We start from the raw sequence: 20,831 nt of genomic DNA on the forward strand, positions 1-20,831 counted from the left end.
CTCATAACTGTAGGAGAGAACTTGGTGCCTCTTCCACTGTGGAGTGGGTGTTGATGAAAGTCTTGTTCTTTCTCCAAAACTTACCTGAACCAGTTCTTTCTTGAGACAGAGTATACTGAGACAAGAAGCTGTCACCAGCACAAGAAACTATGACCTTTATTAACAAAGGTGAATTAACTTAACCAGAAGGGTATTTGTAGTTTATGATTTATCCCAAACCGTTGTGTCTAGGTGTACCCTCTGAGTAGGCCTATGATTCCCACCTTCACTATATGCATCCTCAAAACCTAGCAGGACTACGTGGTGGAAATGCGCTGGCGTTTGAAGGTGTAGGTAGACTGCGTGGGAAAGAGAGGCTGAATCTAAGCTATACTCCTTAGGGCCTAAGGATACCCTTAACTCCTTAAAAAAGAAAAACAGAGGTCTCGGAGAAATCCTAATCTCTGCACTTTCCACAGAGATAAAGGTCTTTTTACTAACTGGGGACCCAAGTCAGTTAACTCTAGGGAGCCTCTTCAGAAACAGCCCAGCCACACGTATTACCACTAACACAAATGCTCCTGCCTAGCCTTTGCTCCTTTCACCATGTTTCATCAGTCTGTTCTGTTATAACCGCTTAGGTTGTATCCTTTCATTGCCAGCCTCTCAGGTCAGTTTCTGTAAAAGAACAAGAAGAATTGGGATGAAGTTCTCAAAGTATTTCAGAAAATTGTTTTGTCTTTGTGATAGCTTAATAAATAAATTTAGGTTTTCTAAAAAAAAAAAAAAAAAAAAAAAAAAAAAAAACACGAAACCAACAAAATTTATGGTATTTAATAAAAGTGAGGCATTCAAAATCTCCAACTAATAATTTTTAGTAACTAATGGCTTAGACAATGATTTGTTAAAGTTTTCTAAACTCAATTTGGTGGTAGGAGGACTGGAAGAGACTTATTGGGGAAAATGCCTTGGGGCTAATTTCTGTTTTGTTATAGCTTGTTTCACAGAGCTTTTGAAAACCAATCTTGGCTCTTAAGTACAAAAACTCCATCTCTGCTATTGAGCTCAGAATAAGTGGGTGGCTTTCTAAGGAGGAGGAGTACCACTCAGATGCTAAGAGAAGTGTGGGTTGGCAAAATTAAGGGCATCATCACAGAAGATCCCCCGATAAAGCTCTCAAAGTACACATTCAAGCACTTGGCAGAGCTTTAAGTTCTACCTCTTCAATATCTTTAAGAAAAAGAAAATAAGTTAATCAGAAGAGTTATTTAAGTCTGAATATGTGAATAAATGAAAATCATCTAGAGCCAAAAAAAAAAAAAAAAACCAAAACCAGTGAGTGCTTGTAAAATCAGCCATCTTAGTGTCTCCGCAAGAAAGACAACAGGGTTTGATGAGACTTCTTTTCACATTCAGGTTTCAAGTCATAGTGATGAGCATGCCATGTTCAGACACTGCCATGAATCAAGTTTTTCTCAGATGTTTTCCTTCCCCTGATCTAAGGCATTGGGTTTCAAAGTATCACAATGAATTAAAAATCTTTTTACACATTGCTTTCTTGCCTGCAAGTCACACCATCTTAGTTCCTAGTTATTCCCTCTTGTAGTCAAAAAAAAAGTATTAAAAGAACCCCACACCTGCTTCTGTGATCCCCACGTTAAAATTTACCTGTGTTTTAAATTCAGGCTCATGTTTAAAAGGCTTTTCTCAAGTTTTAAAAGAATGAAATTCATTAACAAGGTGCTACAGTTGGCAGCTCAGGCAGTAAAGACTCTGCCTGCAATGTGGGAGACCCAGGTTCGATCTCTGGGTTGTGAAGATCTCCTGGTGAAGGGAATGGCTGCCCATTCCAGTATTGAGAATTCCATGGACAGAGCAGCCTGTGGGCTTCCCCTTCCATGGGGTTGCAAAGAGTTGGACACAACTGAGTGGCTAACACTTTCATAGATATGCTAACTGCTCCAACTTCACTGCCCATTGAAATTGCACAACCTGGGTGACATCTCCAGAGATTCTGATGTACACCAGGGCATCTGAACTTCTTATAAGCTTTTTTAATAAGTTCCCCAGGTGGGTCTAATGTGCAGACCCTGTTGATAAGCACTGCTCTGGAAAATTGGTGATCTCAACACTACAAAGTTTGTCTATTTATCAGCCTCATTAGGTTGTACACTCTTTGAGCAGAGCGGATAGATCAGGCTTTTCTATCTACTACTTTAGTTTTTACTTTTTCTATTCTTTGCAAAGGCAAATCCAACGGAATGAGGCTGCATAAATATTTATTTAACAAAGGCCTAATGATGACACTGATCCAGTCTCACTAGTTGTTCTGAATCACAAACAAACAAACAAAACCCTAGTTTGTATTCACAGCCAAGTACTTCTTAGAATAATAATAATAATAAACAAAACTCAGTGATGAAAATCATAATACACAGTTTACACTTTTCATTGCAGAAATTCAACTCTATTTTCAAGAATCATCTTATCACCACCCAAAATAACACTCTTTGGTAAGAAAGTTAAAAATTACCAGTTGGGCCAAAGGAATATCAGAGTTGGGTATCTGGTATATTTCTACTTGGTTTAGAATGTTCAGCAGTTCACTGTAATATTCAAAAACCTAAAACTTGAAGGAAAAAATTTAATACATTATCTAGCTTAGTCATATTAAATTCTAGCATTTGATGGTCACCCTTATAATGACCATGGCAGAGCCTTATTTTAAGAGCAATAAGAACTTTTGGCTTCACTGTCTAGTCTTAATGTGACTAGATCAGGGTTTATTCCAAATGATATCTTTCTGATATTAATATACATAATTACTTTTCTTAAAAGAGATTGCAGCCCTTGTATTACATTTCAAGATATTATAAAGTAATTTTTCTGGTTTAAAATTGGTTTCTTCCCTGTTTAATACCTGCAGATTCTTTTGCTGTCTCCAGCTGCGTACTGCTGTATTTAAAAGGTTAACACATCCCCTAGTACAGAAATTAAAGGACCCACAACTTTTAATTCACTCAAGCTAGTCAGCTTTGCCTCCAATGAACTTCTTCCAGGAGTTATCATGATACATTGCTTCCAGTTGCTTTGTCTGGAGAATGAGTTCAAGTTTCTGCTTGGATTTGAATCCTGGCCTCACACCTTGGAAACTGCAGGTTCTTTAACCTCTCAGCTGCCTCAGTTTCTTCATCTGTACACTAGTGACAAATACTACCTACCTCACATAGGTAATTGAAGAAGTACTATCAGTGCTAATTATCATCATTTGCCTGGCTGTCTCTGCCATTGCTTTTCATTTTTACTTGTTTGCTTGCTTGTTTAGAGGGAGTGGAGGTGAGGAACCCTACCATTTACAACTCCATCCAGCTTACAACATAGCCACATAGGAGTAGCAGTCCATCCTTTCTAATTTGTTGGCCCCTCTGACTCAAGGACTGCAATTTTGGTGTGGCCTGGTTTGCCAAAGCAAAAGTAAGGTGCAGGGGAATTTCTGGCACTCATTTCCCAGAGACTATAAGTCACACACACACACACAAACGCACATGCACACCCCTTTTTGGTGGACAATGAGGAATAAATGTGAGAGCAAGCCTGAGGCTGGGAGGCCACCTGGAAAACTAGAGCAACCACCTCTTTACATTTAGGGAGGTGGGGATGCAGCTGCAGAGACCAGTATGCTTCTGCTAAGTCGCTTCAGTCGTGTCCGACTCTGTGCGACCCCATAGACGGCAGCCCACGAGGCTCCCCCGTCCCTGGGATTCTCCAGGCAAGAACACTGGAGTGGGTTGCCATTTCCTTCTCCAATGCATGAAAGTGAAAAGTGAAAGTGAACTCACTCAGTTGTGTCCGACTCTTAGCGACCCCATGGACTGCAACCTACCAGGCTCCTCCGCCCATGGGATTCTCCGGGCAAGAGTACTGGAGTGGGGTGCCATTGCCTTCTCCAGAGACTAGTCTAGAAACCAGAAAATGATGCACTTATAGCAGCCAAAATCTGAACAGTACATTTTACATGTTTTTGATACATCCATGTTTCTCAGGACACTGGGAACTGGGCTATAATCTCAATGACCCACAGGGCAAGGAGGGCTTTGTGGGAACTGGAACAGAAGAGCCCGGCTCAGCCTTGGCCGCTGACAGCATCTGGAACCTGGCCTTCCCACCGCAGCCCCACTAGCCCAGTGCAGTTACCTTCATCCAGGAGCACTTGCACTCACTGGTCAGAGCCCTGCATAGTGCCGGGAGGGCCGCGTTCTACAGCTGGGACTGCCTCGCCCACTGTTCCGCTGAGGACCAGCTAGACCAGGACTTCTGACGCTCTGGGGCTGGGCCTGAGGGCAGCCAGAGCAGAGAAGACTGAGAATGCGAATGGAAGGGAGTCACTGTCACATCTCCCTCCTGGGCACCTTTATCAACGTCACAGAGGGACCCTGAGGACCATTCACTTGGGGAGAAGGGGAGGGGCAGACCCTGAGAAAGGACGGTGCCCCTCTAGGAGGCCACCTAGACTCAAAAGGCAGAGCCTGCGGGGGCTACCCTAAATTCTTTGAACAAAAACTCTCTCCTTGAAGCACATCCGGACCGATATTTCCACTTATTGGCCTACTGCTGCCCACTTTTCTATTAATAATGAGACAAATTACTGTTGTTTCCTTGTTAATTTTTACCTGTGCTTCTCGCTTATATTGCTGTGCTTGTGTCCAAGAACGGCTTCTCCCTTGCTCCCTGTGAGCCTCTAGATGCAGAGCACCAGGGAAAGGCTTCTGCGCAAGTTGCTAAGCCACTCCCCCTCCCCGCCCCCACCGCCACAGGGCGCTGGTGGAGGACGGTAGCCCCGCCCAGACCTTTGGGAACCTCTTTGAATGGTGAGTTTGTTTCCAGCCAGAACTTTGACTGATAGACTCATGTTTGCCTGAAATTCTTCACCGTAGTTGTACAGTCTTAAAATTCACTTACAAGCGCTAAGCTTTCTATTTAAGATGCAGTTGGTCTTTTTTACCCAAATTGGATGTGTTCAGTCACATTTTTTTCTGAAAGGCTAAGACAGCCGTTTCAGAGGGAAGCTGATGTACTGGAATCAGAGAACTTGGGTGGTTGGGGAGGACAGCTCTGTCTAACACGCCAAGCAGGGATTATATTTGCTACAGATACAATGGGCAACATAGGCACCAATAGGCCTGAAGGAACAGGGTTCAAAGAATCACTTTCCTACTTTACCAGGCCCTAGTGGTGTTTGGGTATTTGGCATAAAAAGCCAGGGAAAGGAATCACAGGTTATGATACAAACATTAACATGTTAATTACAGTTAAAGAGTTTGAGCCAAAAATAATCATTAAGCAAGTTAAGGACTTCCCTAGTGGCACAGTGGATAAGAATTGGCCTGCCAATGCAGGGGACACAGCTTCCATCCTTGGTCTGGGAAGATTCCACTTGCCACCGACCAACTAAGCCCAAGCACTACAACTACTGAGCCTACACTCTAGAGCTAGGGAGCCACAACCACTGAGCCCACTTGCTGCACCTACAGGAAGCCTGTGGGCTTAGCGACTGCTCCGCAACAAGAGAAGCCACTGCAAGAAGAAGCCCGCATGAAGCAACGAAGACCCGATGCAGCCAAATATAAATAAATAATTTTTTTAAAAGCAACTCAAGACTTTACCAAAATCTGCAAAGCAGGTAGGGAAGACTTCACAATCTACAGTAAAATTTAATGACCTGTCCCCATGTACCCTTTCTGTATCTCATACACACAGTATAAATGCCTCTTCAGGTCCTTTCTACTGCATCTCACACTCCCTTAAGCTTTTCACCCCAATTCAGACAGAACCGGGCTTTTTTTGTTTTCGTAACGTATACTCTTTGATCTGTTGGAACTAAAGAGAAAATGTCCTCTCTCATTATTCCTTGATCAACTTTTGTCTAAACTTTCAGTAAATGTGTCACAAAAAGAGAAAGGAAGACTGACTTTATTTTTTAATGAGACAAGGGAGTTGATTGATTTGTCTTCCTAATTTTCTATTTCTTCATGACTATTCGCTTTCCATGCTTTCTAAGGTGCAAGACACATATTCCAACCTCCTTGTTAGCGTAAGAGCAGTTTTCTTTTTCATCTGAAGAATCACACAGTGTCTGATTTTTACACTCCAGAAAACTAGAGAGGACATGATCATCTTCAGTTCCTGAAATTAAGCAGATTTATAAACATATAAGCTAAAACAGGAGACCACACTGATTTGCAGATACTTCACCAAGTTCTAGCAGAGACTTCAAATATAAAGACTTGTGGAATTACCAGTAACAATGGCCCATGGGAACAAAATAATTTTTAATTAGATTTTAAAAATACAGTTCAGAAGGAACAGACTGACACTACATGTCTCCTGACTAGGTATAGAAGACTGATCACCCTCCCTTTGGACTGAATCTCAGCAACATAGGATGATCCCAGGAGAATGGCCAATAGTAGACATGCCATGCTGGATGTCCTGCCATTCCAGGCAAGTGAGAACAGGAAGAGAAGAGGTGAGGGGTCTCAGGAGGAACTACTCCATTCCTAATTGAAACGCACATCAACTTCCTCTCTCCTCCACTTTCAGCTGCCTCCCCCAGGGATCATTTTGGAACACAATATCATCACTGCTCCAAATCACTTTTTACTAAGCTCATTTTCCTCTGCCAGAATCTTCTTCCTAATTACTTAGCCTTAGAACACTTACTGTATGCAACTTACAAACTTCCTTATAGTACAAGACCAGGAAAAATAGAGAAAAGCAAAGTGAACGCAAGAAAAGTAGACAGGAGAGGGAGAGGAGGATAAAGAAAAAGAGAATGCTGGTTTCTGGCACGGCCTTTGTCCTCCGCTAATACACAGTGTTTGTCATCTCACCATGCCCAGAATACAACATGCCTGCCAGAAAGAGGAGAGAGGAGAAGTACCCTTGAAGTAGTGGCCTATTCACGTAACCGCAACTGTTGTACCCTTGGGTAGGTCCCACAATGTTTATCTTTAGCCACAAGCTTTCTCCTTGTTTCGTATCTCCACTTGTCTGTCTAGTAGATTATTTCCACTTGGATGTCTTACTGTCACTTGAAAGTAATCATTTCTAAAATCATTTTAACTGGCTTCCTTCCCAACCAGCTCCCTGTCCCTGCATTTTCATTGCTATTAATGGCACCAAAACTTTCTAAATCTATCAGTCCAATCCCCAGTGCCAACATTGATGTTCCTCCCACTTTTAACCTTAGTACCATCTATGTTTCCATTTTCCTGATACTATTTCTCTCCTCCATCCCTTGCTTTCCATTCTTAGTCCTATCAACCCCTTATCATCTTATGGGCACTTGAAGTTCTAAAGATGAACAATAAAGTCACATATTTTTCTGAGCTCATCCTGACTGAGGATATTCTGAACTGAAAGGAAAAATTACTAAAGGGAATCAACTAAAGAGGTAAAAACTGTAGTAATGATAATAATAGTTAACATTTCTTAAGTGCTGTCAAGTACTTCTTAAAGGTCCTTTACATGGATTAACACATTTTAGACACACAATAGAAGTCTGTGCAATGGACGCCGTTTGTACCTTCCTTAAGATAGGCAGAAAAATGCAGCAGTGTTAGTGAAATGTGTATGGTGTACTGGGAGTCAGAAGACCCTGGATTAAAGGTCTCAAAGTCATTCTTTTTAAGATTTCCCCTTGGAAATAAGATTCTACCTCATAGCTGAAATAAGTAATTTGGTATCAAAAAGAAAGGGAATCTTAGAATTCTCCAAATTCTATTCTATTCTCAAGGGGTTATCTGTAAAGAAACAATGATTGAATCATTCAAAATATTCACTGAGCATCTACTGACTACCATTGGCGATGGATGGTTTTTGTGTCATTTCACAGACTTCTCATCTGTGTCGGCTCCTCCCGTATTATGTGGCTCCTCCCGTATATCTTCCCTTATTATGGCTAAAACCTTACCTGCAGCAGATAAGAGGCCAGAGAAAAGAAGAGCCAAGAAAAGGTAATGAATCTTCATGGCAGCTTGGAAACAACTGCCTTAGAAAGATAAACCAATATAATGGAGATGATTCTAGAATCAGTATTCCTGTACTGAGAGATCTTTACACAAGAGCAGGACCTTACATGTCTAGGTCTCAGATTTATGGGGGCAACCCCTGTGTGCTTCCTATTTCTTTAGATTATATTATGACATGCGCAAGCCCTTATGACATGCGCAAGCCCTTTTATTACATCTTTAGAACACTTCTTGGTCATCAGCATCCCTCCACACTGTCTCAGTGACCCACCATTAGGACCTAACTGTGGGGCCTCTTATCACTTAGCAGATCTCTAATTTGATGGTCCCCAGCAAAGCAGCACCATCTTTCTGGACACCTATTCCATTCCCTCCACACAGGAACAGTGTTTTCCCTTAGTCTATACATCTTTCCTAGTCTAATGGCCTGTTCACAAAGATCGTTATTGCCTGGAACACTCATATCATAAGGTCAGTAAGTAAACCTGAAACTTCAAGACTTTAACTCAACTTCCTCTCCTCCTAAATCCAACAAACATTGTTGAAGATTGCCAGGGGTTTATGCTAATATTTCACTCTCACTTGCTTCCAACTAGGCCCTGGTGGTAGCCTTTGTGTTAAGCAAGACACCCACAGAAAAGGGACTGTATCTTCTCTGACCCTGTGCCTACAGAGCATCTTATCGTGGTAATGTTCACAGAAGTTTGCTGAACTGTTGAACTGACAGCCTAACTTTTTTCTTTTGTTACTCTTTTATTGAGTCTTCTCATCATTTCAATAGGGTGTGTATATGTGTGTGTGTGTGTGTGTGTGTGTGTATATATATATGAACTAAACCCAGTTCCTTTTTTAATTTTTTACACATACTTCAAATCTTCGCCTTCTTTTTTTCCTGGAAATATTGAGCCATCACTTGTGTATTCCTTCATCTCACCTTCTGTCCATGTTAGAATCTCTCTTTATCTCCATCCTTTCTTTTCAGAAGTGGTATCACTCCTTCCTTCAACTGTAACCTGTGTGTGTGTAAGTTGCTCAGTCGTGTCTGACTCTCTGTGACCCCATGGACTCTAGAGTCCTTGAAATTCTCCTGGCCAGAATACTGGAGTGGGTAGCCTATCCCTTCTCCAGTGGATCTTCCCAACCCAGGAATGCAACCAGGGTCTCCTGCATTGCAGGCCGATTCTTTACCAACTGAGCTATCAGGGAAGCCCTTCCTTCAAAATCTATGTCATCTTCCTAGGCTCTTTCTCTCCCATCTTTTTCTACCATTTTCCTCAGGTAGAACACAGTTGCTAATAGATTGATATCATCTTGGATCACAATCACTTTAAACATTCCCAAAAATGAATGGAGAAGTTATATTTGGGTATAGATGGTTAATGTAAACCATAGCACAACATTAGAGTCTGTTTGACACAAAAAATTAATGATGAATCCTTCAAATAAGTTATGATTTTATATTTTTATCATATACCTTTCTAAAAATAATTTAAGGCAGTTTACTTAATATACACATAATAGATTAAAAATGAGCAGATTATAAAATTAGGTTGGTTTCATAGCTAGAAATGCCTCTGAGAATTTAATAAAATACAGGCTCTCTCCATCTTGAAAAAAAAGAAATACCTCCAGACACATATCCATAGAAGTCTGTATACAATTTAAGAATTTCACAGGCTTCCCCATCTCTAGCCAAAGCGTTAAGGATACATGATCCCAGGTTGAGGATCTCTGCTGTAGAAGAAATCATATAAAGGAAGAAATAAAAAGTCTAAGAGACCAAAATTTGGGACAATGCTGGGGAGTCAGAACCCAGGCCAACAAGCTAAACAGCTAGGAATCATGAACCACAACACTCAAAAAGACTGAAGGTCAAGGAATGACCATTATTTTGCCCTCAGGATATCAGTTCACATAACCCATTGTCAAAGTAGAAAAGTAACCCTAAAGGCAAAGGAGCAGCAAAGTTCTCTCCCCTCCTCACCACCCTGCCCCCGCTTCTCCAAATAAAGTGTACAGTAGCCACAGGGCAACAATCACAAACCTTCTAGATAGAGATACATACTGTTCTATTTAAAATCCCCTTGTAGATTCAAAGAGATTCCCTGGTGGCTCAGAGGTTAAAGCGTCTGCCTCCAATGCGGGAGACCTGGGTTCGATTCCTGGGTCAGGAAGATCCCCTGGGAAAGGAAATAGTAACCCACTCCAGTATTCTTGCCTGGAGAATCCCATGGACAGAAAAGCCTGGTAGACTACAGTCCACAGGGTCGCAAAGAGTCGCACACATCTGAGTGACTTCACTTTCACTTTTCTTTCACTTTTCATTCAAAGGTATGGCCAATTCCAAGGCAGGACGATTCTGAGGTCTTAAGGCAGGATAAGTCAAGTGGGATGAAACAAGTATTGGAAATTTAATAGCAAGCAGTTACTGAGGTTGGTGGGGAGGGAATAGTGCAGTGGTTAAGAGCACAGATTCTAAAGCCATACTACCTGGATTTGAACCATGAATTCTCCAACCATGTGACCTTGGGCAAGTCACTAACCTCTGTGTGCTTCGGTTTCTTCATCCCTAAAATGGAATTAATTAAGAGGGTGTGTGCTTAGTTGCTCAGTCGTGTCCGATTCTTTGCTACCCCATGGACTGTACCCTGCCAGGCTCATCTGTCCATGGAGATTCTCCAGGCAAGAATGGTTGCTGTTCCCTCCTCCAAGGGATTGTCCCAATCCAGAGATCGAATGTTCCCAACCCAGGTCTCCCACATTGCATCTGGATTCTTTACCATCTGAGTCACCAGGCAAGCCCAATTAAGAGGTTACCCCATGTTATTTGAATCTGTTTTATTCCTGAATTAAGACAGAAAGGCAGACTCTAGTGTCTACCTCGTGGGGCTATGATGTGGAGTAAACATTGTTTATGCTTGGGACATACTAAATGCTATGCAAGCGTTTGTTATTCTTAGGCACTATGTTTTACCTACTGGATGAGATCTCAGCCGGCACATATCTGTCCTCCAGTGTCTGTCCAGTGCCAGGGTGCAGGAAGAGCCTACACCATGCACCTTCCCAGCTGCCTCTGTCTTACTGTTATTAATTGGGTCATGCTCACTGAGTCCGTCTCTGAAAGGCCACTAAATAAGACAAAAAACACATTCATCCTTTAAGCAGAAGACAAATGACAGCTTCTGAGGCAGAAGGCAGATGGGTCCCCCAGGGTTAAGCAATTGGAGAGTCATTGTCTATTGACTGAAACTCCAAAGACAAGAATAGCAGGGCAATTAAGGGAGGAGGTTGGAGACTGCACAGACCACATATTTCTCATTCTGAAGTCTGGAGACCTCCCTGACCACACATGCGCAGAAAAGACTCCTCGGAAGTGAAAGGAGAGTCATGTCAAGGGATAGTCTACTCAGCTGCTCTTTCAGTAGGATCCATCTTGGCTAAAAGATGCATGCACACACATGGGAGGATCCTGAGGTATATCAAATACAGACTGTGAACCAGGCAAATCAAAATACTTGGCCAAAGGAAACCTGGAAGAAATACTCCATAAAAGTAATCCAAACTGCTACAAGGGTGTGACTCAGGGACTCTCCTTGAATCTGCCCGTGTGTCTATCCACACATACTGTACTCTTTGTCCTCCTAATAAATACTTCACTTGTTTCACTACTTTTCGTCTTTGTGGGAATTCTTTTCTGTAAAGCCAGAGGACCAGGGCCCTTGTCACTGACCACTGGTCTAGAGGCTAGAATCTGGTGCGTTCACCACTGTGACCCGGCCCAATCTCTTGGTCCAACCCAAACCCTGCTCCAAGCCATTGCAGGCTGAGGCCACCTGAGATCAGTTCCAGATTTTTAATAGAGGGACAAAGCAGTAAAAAAAACCCTCTAGTCTAGAAAGAATAGGTTAAAAAAAATAAAATTCCCTCTGTACTCAAACAAATGAATGGCTCAGACAGGAAGTCCCTTTATGGGCAGGACCTATATCTATTCAGTTCACCAGCGTATAGAATGTTGCACAGGGGCTGCCTGACACAGAGGAAACACTCAACGCAGGAGTGACTTAAGTCTCAGCAGTTTACTTCAATACTACGATTTACGTCACAGAGAAGTGAGTGGGAACTCCAGGCTGTCTTCCTCATTTTCCCAAGTCAGCTGACAAGAAAAGACAGTAAAGAGAAATCCATCTCTCTGCTCTCCTCACCCACTGACATCTCCTCTGAGGAACATTTATGAATGGCAAGATTCGCTTCAAATTCTTTGACCCTATCTTTTGGAAACTAACTCTGCCTTTTAGGTTTTGCTTTCAAATTTTAAATACATTTTGATAATACATTTCAAAATGCTATAGTTCATTCTTATTCTCTGCGTGTCAACCATTTTTTCTTAGTCTTCCAGCTTTAGCAACATTATTTGCACTTTTTTTTTCTAGCTCTACAATAACATGCCTAAAGTTAAAGAAATCTATTTTTAATAATCCATATATATTTCTTGAGTTCAAAAGATTTAGAACCAAAGAGTTGTTTTGAAATCTTAAAGTATATATAGATACATATGTGTGTGTATACATATACATATCTATATATAGAGATATATATGTGTAATTTTGATGTGGAGACACTGTATAATGCTTTTAATGAAAGATTTGATGCCATGATGCAGACGAACCAAGCAGCTTAGTCAGCCCTATAGAACAGGGCTTCTGTGAAACAATACATAAAGCTACCAATTTTAGGGGATTTATTTTACTTTCAAATCCTTAAATCAGTTAAGGAAGACCCACATACATATATTTTTAAATTGAGGTTTCTGACCTAAGTAAAAATCCATCAAAAACCAATTTCTATACTGAAGAGGAAATAGAAATATTCCGTATTAAAATTTAGAACAGGGAACATCAAGTCATTCTATATTTTAGGTCTGTACTATATTCAGTTAAGGTAGAATGTAACAGATGAGAGAAAGAGGAAAAAAATACAAGGAAAATATAAGAAAGTAGGTAGACAAAAAATCAGTATTCCTTACATTCTAAAAGAACAAAAGTTGAGGGCATTCACAAGAACTACTTGAAGTCATCCCTACCTAACCTCAGAAAAATCCAACTTTTTAAAAATTATTTTTATTTTTCTAAATTTAGACTGAAAATAAACAGGCTTTACAAAATTTATAGCCACTGATTGAAAAATAAACTTTAATTAAAACATCAATTACATTATCTAGGTGGTTTTCATTTGGGTCCCACAAAAAAAATTTCTGAATCTTTTGACAAAGAAACAGCAAAAGAAGTCGTCAATTTTCAAGAATGATGTCAGTTGAAGTTCTGCCTGCTTCCCAGGTGGCTTAGCAGTAAAGAATCTGCCTGCCAATGCAGGAGTTGGAGGTTCAATCCCTGGGTCAGGAAGATCCCCTGGAGTAGGAAATGGCAACCCACTCCAGTATTCTTGCCTGGAGAATCCCATGGATAGAGGAGCCTGGCAGGCTACAGTCCATGGGGTTGCAAAGAGTCGGACACAACTCAAGAACTAACACATTCACTATTACACTTCCACTGTACTCTTACAGCAATGTCTGAACTCTAATATCTCTTTCTACAGTCGTTCTTCTGCTTATTTTAGTAGTATTATAGATAAAGCATTTCTTCCCTCAGATTTATCAGCATGATACTGTAAATAAATTGTGACCCATTCATCAAAGGAAACCATAGAGTAGCTCAAATTTATAAATTGGAGCTACATTTATTTTGATAGATAAAATTAAACATTATGTGTTTAGAAAAAGCAATTTGCAAAAGGATACATACAGTATTATCTTAAAAACTATGTAAACTCTATGTTGCTTGTGGGCACGTGTAAACGTAGCAAATAGAAAAGCATGATGAATGTATAGCTTAGGGGAGTAGTTTTCTCTTGTGAAAGATATATGGGATTTACTAGCTGAAATATTTTGTTTCTTAAAAAGGTCTCTGAAGCAAATATTGCAAAATATTAAGATTTATCTAAGTTGTATGAGGGAATATAGACATATCCTTCTCTAAAGTCTTATTTGCTTGATGTAATTTGTAATTTTAAGGAAAAAATAAAGTAAATAAGTTAATTTCTCAAATAACTAGAAAAACAATAATAAAATATCTTCAGAGGAAAAAGGAATTCATAAAAATTAAATTTAAAAGAATGCAATAGAAAACATAAAGGAGTTAAACCAATCAATAAAATCAAACATAGCACTTTGAAAAGCTCCATAAAATAGATAATAGCTTTGAATCTTTTGTTTAGAATAAATGAAAAAAACAAATAAATACCATTAGTAATGAGAAAAGAGATATTTCTTAGGTTGGTACAAAACTAGCTGTGGTTTTACATTATTGAAATTTACTGTTTGATATTGGAATACATTCTTAAATAAATGTGATTATATTATACATCATTTTAATGCACATTTCTCACTTTGCTGTTTTTGCTAAGGACTTACTACTCGCTATTTATTTTATATTTATTTTAGACTATAGAAACCACAGTAGACAAAAAGCAAATTCGAGTGATTCTTTTATTCGAGTTCAAAATGGGTCATAAAGCAGAGCAGACAATTCACAACATCAACAACACATTTGACCCAGAAACTGCTAATGAACGTACAGTGCAGTGGCGGTTCAAGAAGTTTTGCAAAGGAGATGACAGCCTTGAAAAAGAGCACAGCGGCCAGCAATTGGAAGTTGCCAATGACGAATTGAGAGCAATCATCAAAGCTGATCCTCTTACAACTACACAAGAAGGTGCCAAAGAACTCAATATTGACCATTCAAGGTCATTCAGCATTTGAGGCAAATTGGAGAAGGTGAAAAAGTTCGATAAGTGAGTGCCTCATGAGCTGACTGAAAATTTTAAAAAATCACCATTTTGAAGTGCCTATTGTCTTTTCTCATTCTATGTGATAACAATGAATCATTTCTCTATCAGACTGTGACATGCAAAGAAAAGTGGATTTTATACAACAACCATTGATGACCAGCTCAGTGGTTGGACCAAGAAGCTCCAAAGCACTTTCCAAAGCCAAATTTGCACCCAAAAAAGGTCATGGTCGCTCTTTGGTGGTCTACTGCCCATCGGACCGATTATAACTTCCTGAATCCTGGCAAAATCATTATATCTGAGAAGCATGCTCAGCAAATCGATGAGATACACAGAAAACTTCAACAGTTGCAGCTGGCATTGGTCAACAGAAAGGGCCCAATTCTCCTTCACAACAACGCCCAACCGCATGTCACACAACTGCTTCAAAAGCTGAACAGACTGAGCTATTTAGTTTTACCTCATCTGCCATATTCACCTGACCTCTCACCAACCGCCACTTCTTCAAGCATCTCGACAGCTTTTTGCAGGGAAGACACTGCCACAACTAGCAAGGGGCAGAAAATGCTTTCCAAGAGTTTGTTGAATCCTGAAGCATGGATTTTTATGCTACAGGAATAAAGAAACTTACTTCTTATTGGCAAAAATGTGTTGATTGTAATGGTTCCTATTTTGATTAATAAAGATGTGTTTGAGCCCAGTTATAATGATTTAAAATTCACAGTCCAAACTGTAATTACTTTTGTACCAATCTAACACAAATACAGAGGAGATTGTCTATATTACAAAAAAATACTAAATTTTCTAATGTCAACTAATTTAAAAATATAGATGACATTATTTTCTAAAAATATAGATTATCAAATTGAAACAGAGAGAAAAGTGTGACTATAGCAATAACTGTAAAAATAATTGCAACAATTTTCAAAGTTCTGTCCTAAAAATAGGCTCCAATCCCAGATGGTTTTATAAGCTTTACTAAACCTATAAAAGGCAGGTAATTACTATGTTATATAAACCCTTTCAGAGCATAGAAAGCATGAAAATCTTCCCGTATCATTCTATAACAACAGCCTAACTTTATATCAAAAATAAGGATGGCTCAAAAATAGAATGCTATAAATTATCTCATTTAAAAACACTGATGTAACAATCCTAAATAAAATGTTATCTAACAGAACCCAGCAGTTTGTTTTTAAAGTAACACATCAGAACTATCAGAGACATTAGTCATTCCTCTGAGTTGCTTGGTGTCTGACAACCAGTCCTTTATTTAGGGAATTCCCAATCTCCTATCAAAGAGGCTCCCCATGCTATATATGATATTTCCCAAATTCTCCCAAAGCTAGAGTAAGAGGTATATGACCCAGGCTTTGCTCATCTGGTACCACAACTCCAGACTTTGAGTTGGAAGCAACTGGTATGAAGAAGCAGGGACTGTTCAGAATCCATTTGTTGGGCAATAGAGGCTACATCCCAGCACAAAGATGATGGAGCCAAAGGAAGTATCAGCTGACCAGCGTAAGTGATAAAAATTGCAGCATTGTGCTCTGCAGTGTATCTTCACTGGACCAGTTCTTTGAAATAATGTAAGGCTTTCTTCTGGATCATGCAGCCCAATTCTTCTGACTTCCCAGATATTCCTTCTCTGATTGCTTTCTACAAACTGCTCTCCTGCTTAACTTAGCATGAGTTGGTTTTGTTGCTTGTAACTAAACACATGGACTAATTTGCTGACAAAGTAGAGTTTATACCAGTAATGCAAAGATAATTTAACATTAATAAATCTATCTATGTGATTCAAAGACAAATAGACTAAAAAAGAACTATCAGTTTCACGGCCCAAGACTGTTTGATGACATTCAACATCTCTTACTGACTAAAAATAACACAAAATAAAATGTTATCAAGCCAGGAATAGTAAGAACTTTTCCTAATTCATAAAGGATATCTACCAGAAACAAAGAACAAATATCATACCCGATGTGAACACACTGGAAGTAATTCCACTTGATGTCATGAACAGGACAAAGATGTCTACTCTTACTAGAACTATTCAACCATGTACCAGAGATCCTGCCCAATGCAGTTAGGTAATTAAATAAATGAGATAAATAATAGAAAAATGATCAAACTATCATTAGTTACAAGGAAATATGTTTGCTTACCTAGAACATCAAGAGAAACCAAATGAAAAACTGTGAGGTTTTTAGAGGGGTTAGTAACATGTTGTTGTAGTAACACAGGCAGATGTAAAAACATCTATAAATTTGTAATATACTAGTAATAATCGATTATTTGAATATAGTAGGAAAGCTACCATTTATTTATAATAGCAAAAGAAATATAAAATATATAGGAAGACACCTATAAGACTGTTTAAAAAGTATATGAAGTATACAAAACTCAACTGAAGGACATAAAATTATATTTGAATAAATCCAGAGGCCCACCTTGTTCTTGAATGGTTTTCTCCCAGCGAGTTATTATTAACTTAATTAATATAATTTTATTCAAAATCCCAACAGGATTTTTGCTGTGTATGTAACTTAAAAAGCTTATTCTAAAGTTCACTTGGAAGGAAAAAAATACTCAATCATATCCAGAAATGTTTGAAAATAAAAAGAATAAGAGAGGACCTGCCCTAACATTTATTTAAATATACTTTGGAGCCCTAATAATAAAGAATATTGAATTGGCACTGAGATAAACAAACACAGATCAGTGAAACAAACTAAAGAGTCCAGAAATTGCCCTTCGGATGCTCGTTGGTACTCCATTTCCACAGTGGAATACTTGATGAAGCTGATGTTTAATATCTGTATGGAAATGAAGAACTTTTCTACACATAATATGACAACTGGCTATACCTTAGAGTGGGGAGAATTCAATATCTTCTCCCTATCAAACATAAAATTAAATATCTAAGCGCAAAAGAATTTTTTTTAAATGAGAAAATTTCAAAATCTTGATAAGACAGACACAAATGTGTCTAAATCTTCCTAAGACAGACACAAAATGCAGAAACTATCAAGAAAAAAAATCTAATAAGTTGGACAACACCAAAACAAACCTCTATATGGTATAATGTACAAAGTTTTTAAAAGGGGAGAGTGAAGACAGAGTATCAGAAAATACTCAATAACAGACAAGGAGTTGTGCTCATAATACATAAAGAGAACATACTCATAAAAAGAAAATTCCAGTTTTTCACTTGTTTCTCCGTATACTTTTATATTGTTTGACTGTTTAACAAGAATTTTCTCATACATGTTTTTTAAGATTAAAAAGCTAAAAAGAAATTTTAACGTAGAAAATAGCATCACCATCCATCAAGATTGTCTATTTCAGCTTTTCTACCTAAAAATATCTCAGGTTCAAGACTTCAAAGTCTATGAAAAATATTGCTCCATCTACTCAGTTGTTTAAGTTTAAAATAATATTACTTAAAAGAGGGAAATAATGCATTATATGTCTGTTCCCTGTTGCAGCATTAACAAAGACAAATAACATTGCCATAACTTCAGTCAAGATGAATCTGCAACTTGGGCTGCTTTAATAGTCTTAAACTAGAATTTAAAAATGCTTGATAAATGATTTACAAATGGTAGTGCTATATCATCAAAATAATTAAGGACACCAGAAATAAATTAGCAGCCTTATCCCTTCTTAACATGACTGTTTAACTACCACAGTGACAGTCTTGGTAACAAAGTCCCATAAACTTGGTGGCTCAAAATGACAGAAATTTATCCTCTTACAGTTCTGGAGGCCAGAGTCTTAAATAAAGGGATGGGAGGATGGGTTTGTTCCGGAGTTTCTGAGGGAGAATCTGGTCCATGACTCTCCTCGAGTTCTAGTTCTAGTGGCTGTTGGCAATCCTCAGTATTTTTTGTCTTGACTCGTGACTACTGTCCAGTATCTGCCTTCTTCCTCATACGACCTTTTCCTCCATGTCTCTCTTCTGTTTGTGTGCCTCTGGGTCAGCTCCTTTTCTGAGGATGAATTGCACATAAAGCCCTGGGAGAGAACTTTTAACACCTATTAAGTGTTATTACAGAGACTAGATCTGATAGACAGAGTGCCTGATGAACTATGGACGGAGGTTCATGACACTGTACAGGAGACAGGGATGAAGACCATTCCCAAGAAAAAGAAATGCAAAAAGGCAAAATGGCTATCTGAGGAGGCCCTACAAATAGCTGTGAAAAGAAGAGAAGCAAAAGGCAAAGGAGAAAAGGAAAGATATAACCATTTGAATGCAGAGTTCTAAAGAATATCAAGGAGAGATAAGAAAGCCTTCCTCAGTGATCAATGCAAAGAAATAGAAGAAAACAGTAGAATGGGAAAGACTAGAGATCTCTTCAAGAAAATTAGAGATACCAAGGGAACATTTCATGCAAAGATGGGCTCAATAAAGGACAGAATGGTATGGACGTAACAGAAGCAGAAGATATTAAGAAGAGGTGGCAAGAACACACAGAAGAACTGTACAAAAAAGATCTTCATGACCCAGATAATCACAATGGTGTGATCACTCACCTAAGAGTGAGACATCCTGGAATGTGAAGTCAAGTGGGCCTTAGGAAGCATCACTATGAACAAAGCTAGTGGAGGTGACGGAATTCCAGTTGAGATATTTCAAATCCTAAATGAAGATGCTGTGAAAGTGCTGCACTCAAAATGCCAGCAAATTTGGAAAACTCAGCAGTGGCCACAGGACTGGAAAAGGTCAGTTTTCATTCCAATCCCAAAGAAAGGCAATGCCAAAGAATGCTCAAACTACCACACAATTGCACTCATCTCACACACTAGTAAAGTAAAGCTCAAAATTCTCCAAGCCAGGCTTCAGTAATACGTGAACTGTGAACTTCCAGATGTTCAAGTTGGTTTTAGAAAAGGCAGAGGAACCAGAGATCAAATTGCCAACATCCGCTGGATCATCGAAAAAGCAAGAGAGTTCCAGAAAAACATCTATTTCTGCCAAACCCTTTGACTGTGTGGATCACAATAAACTGTGGAAAATTCTAAAATAGATGGGAATACCAGACCACCTGACCTGCCTCTTGAGAAATCTGTATGAAGGTTAAGAAGCACCAGTTAGAATTGGACATGGAACAATGGACTGGTTCCCAATCGGGAAAGGAGTACATCAAGGCTGTATATTGTCACCCTACTTATTTAACTTCTATGCAGAGTACATCATGAGAAACGCTGGACTGGAAGAAGCACAAACTGGAATCAAGATTGCCGGGAGAAATATCAATAACCTCAGATATGCAGATGACACCATCCTTATGGCAGAAAGTGAAGAAGAACGTAAAAAAGTTGGCTTAAAGCTCAACATTCAGAAAACTAAGATCATGGCATCTGGTCCCATCACTTCATAGATGGGGAAACAGTGGAAACAGTGACTGACTTTATTTTTGGGGGCTCCAAAGTCACTGCAGATGGTGATTGCAGCCATAAAATTAAAAGATGTTTACTCCTTGGAAGGAAAGTTATAGTCAACCTAGACAGCCTATTAAAAAGTAGAGACATTCCTTTGCCAACAAAGGTCTGTCTTGTCAAGGCTATGTTTTTACCAGTAGTCATGTTGGGCTTCCTTGGTGGCTCAGATGGTAAAGCGTCTGCCGGCATGCGGGAGACCCGGGTTCAATTCCTGGGTCGGGAAGATCCCCTGGAGAAGGAAATGGCAATCCACTCCAGCACTCTTGCCTGGAAAACTCCATGGATGGAGGCGCCTGATAGGCTACAGTCTATGGGGTCGCAAAGCGCTGGACACGACTGAGCGACTTCACTTTCACTTTGTATGAGTGTGAGAGTTGGACTATAAAGAAAGCTGATTGCTGCAGAATTGATGCTTTTGCACTATGGTGTTGGAGAAGACTCTTGAGAGTCACTTGGACTGCAAGGAGATCCAACCAGTCCATCCTAAAGGAGATCAGTCCTGAGTGTTCATTGGAAGGACTGATGTTG

General features: G+C 39.4%; 1 protein-coding gene across 1 annotated transcript in view; it reads right to left on the reverse strand.

The window, feature by feature from the left end:
• Positions 1-5,934: 5,934 nt before the first annotated feature.
• Positions 5,935-20,831, reverse strand: part of LSMEM1 (leucine rich single-pass membrane protein 1) — a 128,357-nt gene continuing 113,460 nt past the window's right edge. The window contains exons 8-10 of the mRNA XM_045166400.1: positions 10,984-11,137; positions 10,500-10,578; positions 5,935-6,162 (exon numbers count right to left, since the gene is read on the reverse strand). The gene's annotated coding sequence lies outside the window, so the exon portion shown is untranslated. The remainder of the gene's footprint in view (positions 6,163-10,499; positions 10,579-10,983; positions 11,138-20,831) is intronic.

Source organism: Bubalus bubalis, chromosome 8 (assembly GCF_019923935.1).
Source record: "Bubalus bubalis isolate 160015118507 breed Murrah chromosome 8, NDDB_SH_1, whole genome shotgun sequence".
NCBI lineage: Eukaryota > Metazoa > Chordata > Mammalia > Artiodactyla > Bovidae > Bubalus > Bubalus bubalis.